General features: G+C 38.9%; 1 protein-coding gene and 1 pseudogene across 5 annotated transcripts in view; both read left to right on the top strand.

Annotated features, from left to right (window-relative positions):
* Window positions 1-17,456, top strand: part of CELF2 (CUGBP Elav-like family member 2) — a 1,044,777-nt gene that overhangs the window by 498,693 nt on the left and 528,628 nt on the right. The gene's annotated exons all lie outside the window — the stretch shown is intronic.
* LOC122728855 lies at window positions 3,230-5,496 on the top strand (annotated as a pseudogene).

The following is a 17,456-nucleotide window of genomic DNA, read 5'->3' as shown; positions in this document are numbered from 1 at the left end:
TTCAGCCTGAAATCCATGGATTTGCTTCCTTGTTGTTTTGACTTCTTCCCAGTAATTCCATGTGATGGAAGCAGTTTGTAGGGGTTAATCTACACATAATGAAGTTTCAAAGAAACCTTATACTGTACTCTACTGGTGAGGGCTCTCTCTGGGTTGTTTTTTTCACCCCTACTTCATTCAACATGGTACAAAAAGAGCGATAAATAAACTGATGTTTATCACTGCATGTGATATGTGTTTCTTTAGTATCTCAATAGAAAAGGTGTCCATTGTGAATGGCATTGATGCTAAAGAAAGGAATTTTGTACAAACTGGCAGTTGGAGGTTAAGGCTTCTTTGATAACCACAAGTGTACAAGTCCTTGTTCTTCCAAGTGATGGGTTCTGGCCTCAGTCATTCTAATAAAAAAATAGACAAATATCCAATTTTTATCAAGGTTTTAGTCATGATCATAGGAATCGGTAATAATAAGAATCAACAACTACACATAAGAGCACATTTGATTGCCTCTCTCAAGCATGCAAAATCTGATCTTGTTAGAAAAAAAAATAGTTTCCTAAAATCCTTCCTTGTTTAAGCCCTCATTCTCATTCCACAAAATAAGACCTTTGTTTTCCCCTCCTTTTTCTTATGATAAGAGTTTTATCTGGAAAAGGCTTCAGAAATCATTTAGTCTAACCCTTCCCCCATCATTTTTGTAGATAAGGAAACTGACGTCCGTAAGCAGGTACTACATTAATAGATCAGAGTTCTGGAGTTGGTAAAGAACTTAGAAGTCATTGTGTCCATCTCATTTTTATAGATGAAGAAACTGAGACCCAGAGAGATGATTTGTCCAGGGTCCTAAAGCAATAAATAGTTGAGCTTGGAGTCACTCCCATTTCCTCTGACTTAAAGCCCAGATGTTTTTCCCCCCATCATAAAACACTGCTAAATATACAATTACTATTTCATAGTAACATAATATTTCCCCTGGATGGGAAATCTGGGACAATCATAGAAAGGGGAGTCCCAGACAAAACTGACCATATTTAGCCTTCCTTCTTTCTCTTCTAGTTTGAATTATGGGTTAACAGATTCCTGAACTGAAAGGAAATAGAAAGAATGGGGTCAAGACTGTGAGAAATAGTTTGATTTATAAACCCCAATTAGTAGAATCTTAATGACTTATGCTTAGGAGTTTTCAATTCCCATGATTTTTTTTCCTTTTCTTTCTCAAAATGGGAGTAAAATTAATAACCAAAGGGAATAAGGATACCTCCAAGCATCGTGGTGTTCCAAGTTTCAGTGATATTAAACAAGGTCAGTCCATTCAAGTTTTGTCCAAACTTTGGATCCATAATATCTCTATACAATCACATCCACAGATAGTTTATTCAAGGTAAACTACTCATGTTAACAGAATTGACTGTGGCACAAATCTTACTTTAAAAATTCTTATTAATGGGGTCCTCTATTAAGCATAATTAAATGGCATAGGCATGTTCTTTGTTTCTTCAGGCATAATTATAACTAGAAAAAAAATCTCTCCAAAGAAAATATGAACCAGCAAGTTAGGGGACAGTATGGCATAGTGGATGAAGCTGTGGTCTTGGCATCAGAAAAACCTAGGTTTCAGTGACCCCTCAGATGATTACTAGCTGTCTGATCCAGAGAGTCACTTAACTTCTCTTGGCTTCAGTTTCCCAATCTAGAAAATGGAAACATTAATCTTACCTGTTAATAGGGCTGTTAATAGTACATTAATAGGGCTGTTGTAAAGATCAAATGAAATCACAGAGGTAACCTGTATACACCTAAAATGATACATAAAGCCTGATTCTTAGAGATATTGTAACACATTATGAAATGCAAAAATACTTCCCAAAAATGAAAAATGATTTTAGGTTTATATATTTAGGATGACCCATGTATCAAATGGAAATTTTCAAGCAAGGTATATTAACTTTGTAATATAAACCTTCTAAATCAAAGCATTTTATTGGAAACCAATATTTCGTAGATCTTGGTAATTCCCTTGTGGAAGAGCCATTCCTTTTTAACCATGAAAAGTTAAATTATGGTCAAACTTGTTGAGAATAAGTATATACTATTCTTTTTCATTTTGGAGGAGCTCTTAATAATGTTAAAAAACTCAACATAAGAAATTTGCCTTCATTTTTCATATCACCTTTATCATACTTCATAAACCTGTAAATACTCAGTAATTGTATAGTAGGGTATGTAAGATTTTTGAAATGTCTCCAAAGTTCTTGTAATGTTCTAAGACAGCCAACATGGACAAGGGTTTTCAACTGAGTGTGTAGTGATATACATATAAACTTTGATTAGCCAGAACTAACATAATAACTCATATTTATGTCATACTTTAAAGTTTAAAAGGTCATTTACTCAAATAACCCTGTTAGTCAATCAATACATAAACATTTATTAAGTACTTACTGTATACCAGCCACTGTACTAAGCTCTGGGGATACAAAAGGAGGCAAAAGACAAGCCTTGCCCTCAAGGAACTTGTTAGATAGTGATATATGTATTGTTATTATCTCCATTTTCCCATGAAGACTCAGAAACAGAAACTAACCTGCATCTAACATAGCTAATGGATGTTAAAGCTAGTATATGAACCTAGGTCTTCTGACTACAGGTACCATACTCTTTCTATCAAATGAACTAGAACTCTTGGTTAATCCATTTTTCTCTTTTCTTCCTTCCTTCCTTCTTTGCTTCCTTCCTTCCTTCCTTCTTTATTTCCTTCCTTCCTTCTTGGATTACATTTTGTAATAATAAAACAGCAAGAAAAAACAAGTATTTCAATAATAGTTTAACTAATAATATCATCATTACTATCACCTTCATTTTAAAACAAGACATGCCCTGTAATCAGTCATAAAATTTTGGAATTTTAGGGTTGAAAGGCACCTTAGAAATCTAGTCCAACAATTTAATTTTGAACATGAGCAAATTTGGAGAGTATGAGAAAGGCAATATGACATAGTAGATAGAGTGTTCTATTTACCATCAAGAGACCATGGCTTATACACAGGGACAAAGAAAACAGAGGAGGACTGGCAAGGTGTGGAAGTGGCAGGCTGGGGCTAGGAAAAGCAGTTGAGGAAACTGAGGGCCAGAGAGGCAGAGTGACTGTCAAGGTCCTACAGTAAATCATTAGCTGATTTGGGACTGGAATTAAGGTCTACTGATTCCTGTTCAGGAGATAATCATAGGATAGACCAGAAATAAATCCAAGAAGGGACCAGTTTGTGGGTGGAAATGTGTAAAAATCTGACTAGGCAGCTCAAGAGGTTGAAATGAGCTGACAATGTAAAGAATATGTTTAGTTCTAATAGGAGAAGATTCTAGAAAGTACAAACATCTTAGGACAAGAAGGAAAACAGCAAAGGATACAGCCTGGACACCTCATGACTTTTGAGAGCTGTTGCATGGGACCAGAGAGTTTTCTGTGATCAGTGATTTGGATTTTCTAAAACAAGTCATCCCACCAAAGACTCTCTGAATGCTGTTGCTTCAGTACCTACAATGTATTCTTGGTCTCCCCTATAGCAGAATTTTATGTTTGAAGATGAGACCATTTTGTTTTGTTTTGTTTTTTTGGTGGGGCAATGAGGGTCAAGTGACTTGCCCAAGGTCACGTAGCTAGTAAGTGTCAAGTGTCTGAGGCCAGATTTGAACTCAGGTCCTCCTGAATCCAGGGCCAGTGCTTTATCCACTGCACCACCTAGCTGCCCCTGAAGATGAGACCATTTTATATAGCATTCCTTACATGGGGGATGAGGTTTTTGATCAGGATAGAACTTTCCTTGAAAAATTAATGAAAAGCTATAATGGAAAAAGTGGAATTAGTGAATGCTCTTGGTCAGTATAGGGATGATGAAGATGGTAATTATGGGGATAATCCTGATGAGAGAGATAAAAAACAAAAAGATTTAGAGGGTAACAGAAAAGATAAAGGAAGCCACCCTTCTCAGAAATGTCCTTCCGATAAGACTTTTGAAACCATTTCCTCAGTGTTTTCTGATAAGGGAATAGCAGAGTAACTAAAGGAAAAGCATAAAGAACTAACAAAGCATCATCTTTCAAAATACTTTCTTCCTGAAAACATAGATGGACCAAATGCTAAGTCTGTTCAGAAGAAGCAAAGCCTACATTCATTTTACTCCTCAGTAGGCACTGCTTCTTAAGTTGACTGTTTCTTACATTGAAGTAGCAAAGGAGTTTGCAACTTCTTTCCCTACTGAATGGATCAAGACCCAGCCAAAGCACTCAGGAGGTTGCCAAAGGGGAAGACTTCCAAATAACAACAGTAGACCGGCACACCAGCCATTAATGTGCTGGAATTAAAGGATACAGAAAGTGATAGGGAGGCTGGAACTGAAATGGGTGGAGAGAATAATGATAAAGAGGAAGAAGAAAGATGAAACCTCCAGTTCTTATGAAGTGTCGAACACCAATAAAAATGAAGCCAAGTAGTCGACCTCCTGAGAACATGTAGTGCAGTGGTTCTGAAGAACCAGAGTTCTTATTGGCACTTACTATGATAATTTTTGTGCCATTACTAGGTTGATTGGGACAATATACATGTAGACAGGTCTGTGAGATTAGAGTAAAGGACTCTGGTATTATAGCTCCAGTTCCTGCTGAAGATGTTGATGTGCCTCCAAGGAAGAAAATTTTTAAAAAAGGAAACACTCCTGTGGGCTCCACTTTGCAGAAAGATACAATTGTAAAAGGATAGGTCCTCTAACCATGTTTACAACTATAGACCTGTGATCATCCACATCAGTCTTGTGACAGTTCTCGCCTATGTGTGATTGCTAGAAAAGTTTGTTGGGTTTTTTTTGTTTGTTTTTTTATGAGAAGTTTTGTCAGTAGGAGTTCAGAGTGCCTAAACCAATTCCCCAGGTGCCGCTGTAAAGCACAGTACAACGCTAAGAAGTGTCTGTGCTACCTGACTGTCCAGTAGTATGATCCAGACCTTTGTCTGACTTGTTGGGGCAGCTTATCACTGAAATAGGAAAAACGTGTCCCAAAAGAACTGCAGCATTCAGAGAGGATTCAAAAAGCATTGACTGCTGACACGATCTGATGTAGCAGTTTGAGAATCTTCACCAAAGATCCTGTGCTAAAGAATGAATTCATCTCTGAATACTGTGGTAAGATTACCTCTCAGAATGAGGCAGACAGAAGAGGAAAGGTTTATGATTAGTACACAGGCAGCTTTCTTTTCAACTTGAATAATGTTTTTTGTGGTAGATGCAACCCGCATAACAAAACTCGTTTTGAAAATCATTCAGTAAATCCCAACTGCTATGCAAAAGTTATGATGGGTAATGGTAAATATGGGATAGGTATTTTTGCTAAGAGAGCCATCCAGATTGGTGAAGAGCTGATTTTGTTTATTTGTTTGTTTGTTTTGACTACAAATATAGCCAGGCTGATGCCTTGAAGTATTTTGGCATTGAACTTTTGCAATAATGCAGTGTGGTACATTTTTCAACCTTGAAACTTCTGAGAGAGAGAGAGAGACAGAGAGAGAGAGAACGAGAACATAGTTTAAATTCTGCCTCATACAATTAATCTTCAGATAAGACAGTTAACCTCTTAAAGCCTCAGTTTCCTCATCTATATATAACCCATGATCTGGAACCAAAATTCTGGTTCAATTTTGGGAACTCCTAAATAATTCCATTCTTTTTGGCTTGTGTCCTCACTCATATCTTTCCTGGGAGCATTATAATTTGACTCATGTCTAGGTCACTACAAGGAAAGAAGGAAGGAAGGAAGGAAGGAAGGAAGGAAGGAAGGAAGGAAGGAAGGAAGGAAGGAAGGAAGGAAGGAAGGAAGGAAGGAAGGAAGGAAGGAAGGAAGGAATAGAAGAAAGATCTAGGATAACCATATAATAAATATAGGGCAAGCTTTATTTTTCCAACCAAAGAAAGAGAAAAGTCTTACAGATGATCCCATAAACATTCAGTGTAACATTTCTTACCTCTCCATTGGGCCTTTGTTTTCCCAGGGTCCCTATACAGACCTTCAGAATTATAGTACTGCCCTTCTTGAGTCTTACCAAGCAGCAAGGAGAAAGCACTCAGGATCGTTAGAGGCAAACAAATCTTTCTTGGTGTGATGCACCTTCTTAGGGACTTATATAGGTCTCTAGACTTATAATAATTCCCTGGTTGGGAGTTCCTGTGAAAAGGAATCTAATTCATAGTTGATAGAAAAATCACCTCCTACTTTCCCTGAACCTTCATGGTCCACATAACTCACAGCAGTAGTGATAGGCAAAGTTGAGGTTTTTCTCTTTTATGTCATAACTGGTTCCCTTGTTACTCCTCATATCCATTTCCTCCTTGGTATAGGAGCTTTGCGTGGTCTAATAGCTCTTCCTCTTTTCTTCAAGACACTTGGTTTAAAATTCCCCCTGCTTCTTTGGGAATTCTTCTATTCCTACTGCTTCTATCATTCCATTCCATTCGTATTAGCATGTCATTTAACATAGAACCCTTTACCATCTTGTTGCTGTTGATGTCTGCTTTCATCTCTGGGTCCACATGATTGCCTCCACTCTTGGCTTTCCAATGTATATGACTTCTCAAAGGGGCCACATAGGCTTTTCTCTAGTTCCTGCCTTACTATCTTCTGTCAATCCTACTGATTCTGTCTCTCTAGCTCTCTGTTGTTGTTGTCATTCAGTTGTTTCAGTCATGGCCAATTCTTTGCAACCCCATTTGGGGTTTTCTTGGCAAAGACACTGGAGAGATTTGTCATTTCCTTCTCTAGCTCATTTTACAGAGGAGGAAACTGAGATAAACAGGGTCGAGTGACTTGCCCAGGGTCACACAGCTAGTAAGTGTCTGAGACTGTATTTGAACTCAGGTCTTCCTGACTCCAAACCTGGCACTCTATATGTTGTGCTACCTAGCTGCCCTAACCCTATAACTCTCTAGCCCACCACTTAAAAGTTAAATCCAAGGTTATAGCCAGGCTGCTCTGAAATTGTCCCAGAATCTATCAGTCATCTTTAAAGCAATGTCAGAGGTCCAAGGAATATCCAGGACAAGGAGAATTCATCCACCCTCCTCCCCTTAATCAAAAAAAATTGGCAAGCTTGCCAGAACAAAACCTCAAATTGCAATGTAGTGCCAAAAGAGGTATTTCCTCTTGTCCTGGGAGATATTTTAATGCCAGGGAAAAAAAATCCTTGTCCTTTTACCTTGTTAACTTTGGCTAGGTACACTCTCTACATGTAAAATGGAGATCATAATGCTTTCACGACCTACCTTACAGAATTCTATGAATCCTAAAATTCTATAGAAATATGCTATTACTCCTGACTGAGGATACACAGCTAACTAATGAAAGACCTGGGCAGAGGGTCAGGGCTCCTGACTTCAAGTCCCACGTATTCTCTACTATGCCACACTGCTTTGGACCCAATTCCTTCAGATTCTGTATATCAAATACTATGCAATGAGAACTTATACTCAGAATGGTCACTGTGAAACATGTCACGATTTTCAATTATCAAAAAAAGATTAAACCCTCTTCAGTAGATTATACTCACTAAGGCAGGAAAGTGACTTAATCCATTTCAGAGAGATTTTTAACAGGGGCTAAAATATTTATTTCATAGAATTTTTAAGCTGGGAAGGGACTTTAGAAATCATTACAGAAATTTTATTGCATTAGAATATTCCATTCCCCAAATATTTGGGTTAATAGAAGTTTCACATGCCAGGGCATAGTATAGGCTCCCAAAGTTTTAATCAATATAATCTAAAAGCTATATCTTGACCTATTATCTGATCATGCAAGGGGTCAATGTCAACCCTATAGTTAACCAATTCAACATTACACAGTTCTCTACTTTCAAATTCCTTGTCCTTTTGTCCAATTACCTTTCATGTCTTGCCAAACCCCAATGCTGCCTTATTATACACTACTCCCATTCTTTCATTCTATACTTTTGCCAATGCAGGCTTCTTGCCACTTATTTCCTATTTCTGCTGTGTCTTTACATAAGCTGTCCACCATGCCTGGAAAGCACTCATTCTTTACTTCTGCTTCTTAGAACCCATAGTTTCTTCCAAATCTCAGATCTAGTACCCTCTTCTGAATATGTCTTTATCCTTCCAGCTGCCAGTGCCTTTCCCTAAATAAAATTGCCTTCTATTCATTGTGTATGTATGGTACCTGTTGCCTCCCCCACATCACCCACCAACTCAATAATTTCCATTGGCTTCCTATTACCTCAAGAATCAAATACAAAATTGTCTGTTGGTCATTCAAAGCCCTTAATAAGTCATCCCCCCATCTGAATAGCGCCCCCCATGCTTTTCTAGTCTTCTTATACCTTACTCTCTGCCACATATTCTTTAACATGGTGAAACCAGCTGTTCCTCCCACAATATACTCCATATCTCCCTATTGCAGGCATTTTCACAGGCTGTCCCCATGCCTAGAATGTCTCCTTTTTCATCTCTTCCTCTGGACTTCCCTGGCATCCTTTAGTTCCCAACTAAAATCCCATCTTCTACAGTAAGCCTTTTCCAAGCCCTCCTAATAATTCTAGTACCTTTCCTCTGTTAATTATTTCCTCTATTTTTTTTTCTGTATGTAGCTTGTTTGTGCATGTCTGTTGACTTGTTGTCTCCCTTCTTAGACTGTGAGCTGGTTGAGGGCAGGGATTATCTCATGCCACTTTTCTTATACCCAGTGCTTAGCACAGACCCTGATACGTGAAATGTTTATTGCTCTACGGCTATATGGCACAGTGAGTACCAGGTCTGGAGTCAGGAAAACTCATCTTCCTGAGTTCAAATCTGGCCTCAGACACCTACTAGCTGTGCAAGTAACTTGCCATTGTTTTCTTCAGTTTCCTCATCTGTAAAATGAGCTGGAAAAGGAAGTGGCAAACCATTCCAATATATTTGCTAAGAAAACCCCAAATAGAGTCACAAATAATCAGACATAACTGAATTACAACAAAAAGTTTGACTGACTGACCCCAGAAAACAAACTCTTTGAGAGCAGGTGCTGCTCTATGACTTTATACCACCTAGTTAGCCCAGTGTCTGGCATGTAGAGGTGCTTAAGAAACCTGTTAATTGATTGGTTGAATGTAGGTGGTTACCTTTAATCATATGAATTCACACCCCAAATTATTTCTTAGGGTCCAAACTATCAATTTTTAAATCTGTGAAAAAAATGGTTTAGACGCTTTCACAGAACTCTTCTAGTTCTGAATCCTAAGATCAAGTTCATATGAACCAGTCTTGACAGCTGTGCTATCCAAACTCACTAGGCAACAGTAACTCGCTCACCTTAATACATCTGGCAGAAAGAACATTTTTTCCTAAAAATTAAGAAAGTAAAAAATACATAAAGTCTTAAATAATCAACAAGCATTTATTAAGCATTTACAATTTGCTGGGCACTTTGCTAAGAGGTAGGATTTGCAGTGTAAGGTATGGTGTGCGTGCATTTGTGTGCATGTGTGTGTGTGTTACAGAGAGCAGTCAATCAGTAAACATTTTGTTCTTATTCAGTTATGTCTGATTCTTTGTGACCCCATTTGGGGCTCTCTTCAGGAAGATGAGTTTTCCTAACTCTAAGCCCAGCACTCTATCCACTGGACCACCTAGCTGCAGAGCAGTAAACGTTTATTAAGCCTTTATTATATACCAAGGACAATTTGGGGGGGGGCGCTATTTTAGGGAATGACTTTAGCTAAGAGTAGGTAAGAATATTCTAAAGAAGTGTGGAGGGAAGTTGAAAGTGGAGGTCATTTTTTTCTCCTCACTTTAATCTTATCCTTATTTCTATTCTAACTTTAAGCCCTTTCTGTACAAAAATTTCTACTACTTTGCTTTGATATGAGGCTTAGGAGAAAATGCATTTTGCATATGTCAACACAGCAATCCAACGCAAACCCCCAATGAAGCTGTTCAATGACATTTCCCTTGTTTCACGCAGAGAAACAAGGGAGGGTAAATTACCTGCCCAAGGCCACACAGCAAGTCACTAAGAGTACCAGAGCCAGATCGTTTACATACACACATATTTTATGTATCTACACATTATACAGCTCTAGACATTATACAACATTTTACATATACATAATATATGGATATTTTCCATATATGTATAATATATCAGACACTTTATATATACATAATAGATGTATATTTTACACACATTATATGTAATAGATTGCACACGTTTTATATATACATAATTGATGTATATAATACATGCACATTTTATACATGATATATATTACACACATGTTTATATATGTGTATATATCATACACACACATCTTTATTTCAGCGCTGTACATCCTTTAGTACCAGTACTTTCTAAGATATATTCATATTGGCTATAAAGTACATGTTGTATCAAATGAAACAATCTCACACCTGATAAGAACTTTGTACCCTGTGGCCAAGATGGGGCAAAGTAGGGGCTTCCTACTCTACTTTTGTAGCAATTCAAGTCAATTCAAAAACGTGACACACATTGCCTAAAGTGCAAGCTCCTTTCTGAGATGTGAAATCTACAGAGATGAAAGACTGGCCCAGTCCCTCCCAACAAAGCGTCCTGTTCCAGTGCTGGGTTTACAAAGCACAATTGACCCCTTATCTTTAAGGAGGTAAATTCTACTTAATATTAACTGATATTTATACAGCCCACTAAGGTTCACTTTCTGCACTTTCTCTGAGCCACAAGGCAACTTTATTATGTAGGTACCGCTTGAATTATTATCCTGATCATACAAATAAGAAAACTGAGGCTCAGAGAGGTAGAAGGATTCATCCATCATCACACAGCCAAAATATGTGTGAGGTAAGACCTGAACCCAGGTCTTCCTGAGCCTAAGGCTGGCTTTCTCTTGACTGTACCATGCTACCTTTTAGTCCAGGTGATCTGTAGAAAGTGATGGGCTCAAGCCGAACCCTTGACACAAATTAACTGTCTTGACCATGGGTAAGTTACTTAACCTTTCAATGTCCCTGACAGCCTTCTGAGATTATACATTGTAAAGGAGGTACAGCCAAGTGGCCTAGTAGATAGAGCACTGGGCTGGGAGTCTAGAAGATCCAAGTTCAAATGTGACCTCAGATACTTGCTAGCTGTGTGGCCCTGGGCAAGTCACATAACCTGTTTGCCTCAGTTTCCTCATCTGCAAAATGAAGATCACCATAGCACCTACCTCCCACAGCGTTGTTGTGAGGATCAAATGAAATAATAACTTTAAATCTCTTAGCACAGTGCTATGTAAATGTTAGCTATTATTATTTTCTATCCTCTTCTTTGACAGAGAGCATTTCTTCCCTGCAAGTTCCTTATAGTAGTAAAATCATAGATCAAACTCTTCTTCACTCCCCCAAACCCCCCCTAAATCAGACTTTAAACCCAGCTGTTAATCAGGACACTATGTTGCCCCCCACTGCCTATTGGACTTAACTTCCAAAGAGATAGGGGAGATAAAATCCAAACGCAAACAACTGTGATATGAAGTAGAATATGATAGTAACAATAGAGAACCAGATAAAATATGATGAAAAATTTTCAGTGGAAAATATCCTTTTCCCCTGGAGCAGGGGTGTGTAAGTGTGTCAGGAAAGACTTTATGAATCAGTTGATATCTGAATTAGGTCATGAACAAAAGGACTTTTCTAGACTAGGATAATAGGAAGAATCCATTCCAGGCACAGGGGATAAGTGCAAAGGTATAGAGATGGAGGAGGGCAGGACAAGAATGAGGATAGCGAATAGTCCAATAAAGCTGTAATATAGACTACATTGAAAGAATCACTATGAAATAGGTTGGACAGGTAGGACAGTCCCAGATTGTGGAAGGCCTTGAATATCAGGATCAAGAATTTTAACATTATTTATAAGGCAATGGGTAGCCACTAAAATTTTAAGTAGTAATAATATAATCAATAATAACAACAACAACATATCTAGCTTTTATATAGCCCTTTAAGGTTTGCGAAATACCCTACAAACATTATCTCATTTGATCTTCACAACAACTGTAATAGGTGCTATTGTCATCCCCACTATTCAGAGGAGGAAACAGAGGCAAACAGAGGTTAAGTGACTTGCCTAGCGTCACCCAGCTCATAAGTGTCTGAGGCAGGATTTGACTTCAGGTCTTCCTTACTCTAGGTACAGTTCTCTGTCCGCTGCATCACCTAGATAGCTAGATACCTCCAAGAGAAGAATAACATGATCATAGAGTTGTATTAGAAATATTACTTAGGCAATAAAGTGTGGAACGACTGCAGAGGAAATGTATTAGAGAGAGGAGAATCAGGAGGCTTTTAAAAGAATCTTGGGGGCAGCTAGGTGGCGCAGTGGATAAAACACTGGCCCTGGATTCAAGAGGACCTGAGTTCAAATCCAGCCTCAGACACTTGACACTAGCTGTGTGACCCTGGGCAAGTCACTTAACCCTCATTGTCCCACAAAAAAAAAATTTAAATAAAATTAAAATTAAAAGAATCTTGGCAAAGGAATGTGAGTGTCTAAACTAAGATGCATGGGAGGAGAGAAGGCCAAAGGCAAGTGATATTTTATGGGTGGGACATGGCAGTTGATGAGATGTGTAGGGTAAGGGAGAGGAATGATTTTAAAATGACACCAGGTTTATGAACCTGAGCAACAGGGAAGAAATAGAGAAGTTAGAGGGAGAGGCAAATAGAGGAGAAAGATGAGTTCAGTTTTGTATATACATATATATATATATATATATGTATATATATATATGTGTGTGTGTGTATGTATATAAGTGCTTATATGTCTATGTGTGTGTACATAGTATTGATGTACATATGTATATACATATGTTTGAGGTTCTGGTGAGCCACTCAACTGGAAGATTCAATAGACAGGTGAAAATAATGGAGGGCAGTTAGATGGCGCAGTGGATAGAGCACCGGCCCTGGAGTCAGGACTATCTGGGTTCAAATACGGCCTCAGACACTTAACACTTACTAGCTGTGTGACCCTGGGCAAGTCACTTAACCCCAATTGCCTCACTAAAAAAAAAAAAAAAAAGAAAAGAAAATAATGGGAGTGTGGCTCTGGGGAGAGGTTGGGATGGGGATAGGAATTTGAGAGTCCTCTGTAGAAGAATGACAGCCAAGGGAAAGAGAGAAGGCCTAGGACAGAATCATTATGTTTAAGGGAGAAAGGTGAGGAGCCTGAGAAGGAGCTGTCAGGATTGAATCACAAGAGTGCTGTATTTTAGCGACTAAAAACAGAAGCCACAGGGAAACCGCGACTAATCCACAATGTCCAAAGCTACGGGGAGATTTTTTTTAAAAGGAAAAAAAAAAAAAGAATGAATGTAAGTGGGTACAGCCTATTTGACTGATTGGGAGCAATGTGATAGAACCACGGATGGTATCCAGACACATCTGGGCTATCTGAGCACAGGACAAGCTGGGCAAAGAGAAGCCATCAAGTCTGGAACTTGATACTATTCATGTGTACTAGAATCTGAGACTATCCTTTGGCCAGAATAACTGTATTAGCTGATACCATATGCATCATGAACTCTGAACCTTTACAAGAGTCATTTTCTCTGTAGTCATCATGATTGAGAGAAAGGGAAAATTCTTTTCTTCCATTTTTATACAAATGACAATGTTGCAGGGCAGCTAGGTGGTGCAGTGGATAGAGCACCGGCCCTGGAGTCAGGAGGACCTGAGTTCAAATCCAGCCTCAGACACTTGACACTTACTAGCTGTGTGACCCTGAGCAAGTCACTTAACCCCAATTGCCTCCAAAAAAAAAAGACAATGTTGGTAACAGTCAGATCGATATTTTATTGCTTTTAGCCAAAGGTCATCAGAGTACATTTTAAAATGTAAAAATAGGTAACATTTAAAAATTGATTTCATTTTTTAAAAAGCATCTAACCCATATATCACTGTGTCATTTTAACTATAGTATCTCAAGGACTCTTATTATATCTCTTATTGCAATTTTATATTGTAACTTGGATCATGTTCTTGTTGAGTCATTTTTCAGTCATATCCAACCTTTTGTGACCCACTTTGGGATTTTTCTTAGCAGAGATACTAGAGTGGTTTACCATTTCTTTCTCCAGTTCATTTTACACATGAGGAAACTGAGACAAACAGGATTAAGTGAATTACCCAAAGTGACAGTAAGTATCTGAGGTCAGATTTGGGTTTTTTGGGTTTGTTTGTTTTTTGCAGGGCAATGAGGGTTAAGTGACTTGCCCAGGGTCACACAGCTAGTAATTGTCAAGTGTCTGAGGCCGGGTTTGAACTCAGGTCCTCCTGAATCCAGGGCTGGTGCTTTATCCACTGAGCCACCTAGCTGCCCCTGAGGTCAGATTTGAACTCAGGAAAATGAGTCTTCTTGACTTTAGACCAGGTACTCAATCCACTGTGCTGACCTAGCTGCCCTAAACTTAGATTATACCATGGGGGACAGCTAGGTGGCACAGTGGATAGAACACCGGCCCAGGAGTCAGGAGGACCTGAGTTCAAATACAGTCTCAAAAACATTTGACACTTACTAGCTGTGTGACCCTGGGCAAGTCACTTAACTCTCATTGCCCTGCAAAAAAAAAAAAAAAAGATTATACCATGGTTGTGTGCATGGTTTATCTCTCAATTACTGCTTTCTTTAATTACTGCTCCTTGAGGGCAGAGAATGTTTTTCACTGAAGTTCACTTTTAGTATGGGGAGATGTTCAGTTGTTTCAGTAGTGTCCAACTCTTCATAACCCCACTGGGGTTTTCTTAGCAAAGATAATGAAGTCATTTGCCCTTTCTTTCTCCAGCCTATTTTACAGGTAAGGAAACTAAGACAAACAAGGTTTAGTGACTTGCCCAGGGTCAAAAAAGAGCTAGGAGCCTGGATTTGAAGTCAGGTTTTCCTGACTCCAGGTCTGGCACTCCATCCACTACACTTGTTGCCCCATTTCATAGCACCTATTAAAATGGCTTGCACATAGAACTAGTTCTGGTTTTTTGAAGTAATTGGTAGAAATAAACTTAAATCCACGTGGAATTAGCTGGAGTTAATAGGGAAGCATTAGAGAAGTTTCTGGTTATTTTGGTGGTTCAAGCTCTAAGGAGAGAAAAAAGGGGATTGCTAGACAATGTAAAATGCCCAGACCAAAAAGAATACCTAAGAACAGGTCACATTTTAAAGTTGATTTCATAAGAAAAATCATCCAACCGGGATGTCACTGTCATTTCAACTGTGGTGTCATCATTAGTGTGAATTGTTCCCCATGCAGGTCTGGGGGGAAGGGAAATGCCTTTTAGGAAATGTATTTGGAGGCGGCTCCTCCTTTGAACCTACTACCACTTGTGGAAGAAGTATCCTCTCATCTCTGGGTCATTGAATCAGATAAGAAAAAATGACCTAGCCCTTTATTATCAACAATTCTTCAGTGATTAGATTTGGAGACCACTTCATCCTGGAACGTAGGGCTACATGTGAAGAAACTACCCTCCCGACCCTGTTTCATCAAACTGTCTGAGAGAGTCAATAATAGGTTTCTCTCCAAGAAGAGAAAAGAGGGGAGAGCTAAGATTGGAAAGATAAGGAGACAAAGCTTGATATGAGAAAGGAGTGCATTTCCAGCATAAAGGATTGTGTTCAGTTCATGAGGCTTTGGGGAGGCTTTCTTTTTTCTGCTGACTTTCAAATCTATGTATCGGCCCCTGATTTCTCTCCTGAATTCAAATCCCAATTCTCCTTCTGGACACAACCCCCTAGATGTCCTGTCAGTGCCTTAAACTCAATATGTCCCAAATTGAATTAATATTTTCGCCCTTCAGCCCATTCCTCCTCTATACTCCCCTCATTCTGTTCAATGCACCGCCATCCTCACTCATCCTTGACTCCATCCAATCCAAGTCTGCCATGATCCTTATTAATGAATTATCAATTCTTGTGGACAGCATTTCTCACTTCCATTTCCATTCTTTCTAGTCACATCACCACCGCTCTTAAGGCTTCCTCACCTCTCACCTTCCAGGTCCTCTTCTCCAATCTGTCCTCCACATAGTTGCTAAAATTAGACAGTCCAGGGACTGGGATCTATTTGTTTGTTTATTCATTTGTTTATTTTTCCTGACTTTGCTTTCCTAGTGCTTAGCACAATGCCTGGCGCGTAGTATCTGCTGGTAAAATGCTTGTTGAAGGACTGACTGAAGTGATCTTCTGAAAACATGGGCACCCTGTGGCATTTATAGCCCTGAACAATATGACCCCCACATGCCTTCCCTGGCCTTTCATACGACTCACGTTCATCCTCTCAACATTCCAGTGAAACTGGCTGGGCTGTTCTCCAAACTCAACACTATCTCATACCTCTGTTCTTTACCCAGGCTGTCTCCCATACCTGAAATATTCTCCCTCCTTCTTGGGATTCCCAGGTTCCCTCACAGTTCAGTTCAGATACTACCTCTCCACCTTTCTTCTCACTCCCAGTGAGAAGTCCTCTCCCTTCTTTTGTGATTTTGTATTTATTTCTAGGCATATTGATGGTATTTCCCCAGTGGTATAAAAACCCCTTAAAGACTTGATAAGATAAGGACAAACTTTTGTTTTTCCCTTTGTTTCTTGGGATACAAAGCACAGTGGTTTGCATTTAGGAATCTTTGAATAAATGAATGCTTATTGGATAGAATGAAAGTCCTTTCTTTACATTTTAGTGAGAATTTTTAATGTGTTTGTTTCCCTCCCATTTGTATTTTAAGTCTAATTTCTAACTGTGGAATAATCATTTTACTCCCGGTTAAAGACATTTCATGTAACAGAAAAATGAAAATTTGGGAGGGGACATTGAGACTTTTCCCTCTACTCCCTTGTATCAGTTTCCCCTAACTTCATTCTTCCAGACCTATTCTTTTTATCCTCTTTTTTGGGTGGGGCAATGAGGGTTAAGTGACTTGCCCAAGGTCATACAGCTAGTGTCATGTGTCTGAGACCGGATTTGAACTCAGGTCCTCCTGAATCCAGGGTCAGTGCTTTATCCACTGTGCCATCTAGCCACCCGAGATCTATTCTTTTAAACCATTCCCTGTTAGGAGGTTCACCTGCTCTTCCCTGTGTAGACCTGGCCTTGACCAAACAAATGAATTTTTAAGACCTAGAATTCTGTTTTATGTAGTTTAAGTATTCAGTTAAGTACCAAGAACTACTTGCTTTATTAATAGTCAGTCAATTTGTGTTTCACTAGGCTACTATTTTATTGGAAAATCATACACAAAGCCTCCTTCCATAATTGACATAGAACAGGGAATAATTCTAAATGTAAAACTGAATTAAGCACCCAGGTCAAGCTTAGCAAGCATGATCCATTCATCATTCATGGTTCAAGTGACAGTATTATACCACCTATAGCCCAAACCCCACAATAGAAA

This window comes from Dromiciops gliroides, chromosome 5 (assembly GCF_019393635.1).
Source record: "Dromiciops gliroides isolate mDroGli1 chromosome 5, mDroGli1.pri, whole genome shotgun sequence".
NCBI classification, from domain to species: Eukaryota; Metazoa; Chordata; class Mammalia; order Microbiotheria; family Microbiotheriidae; genus Dromiciops; species Dromiciops gliroides.
Note: the sequence above shows the minus strand (reverse complement) of the source record. Positions and strands in the feature narration are given on the sequence as shown.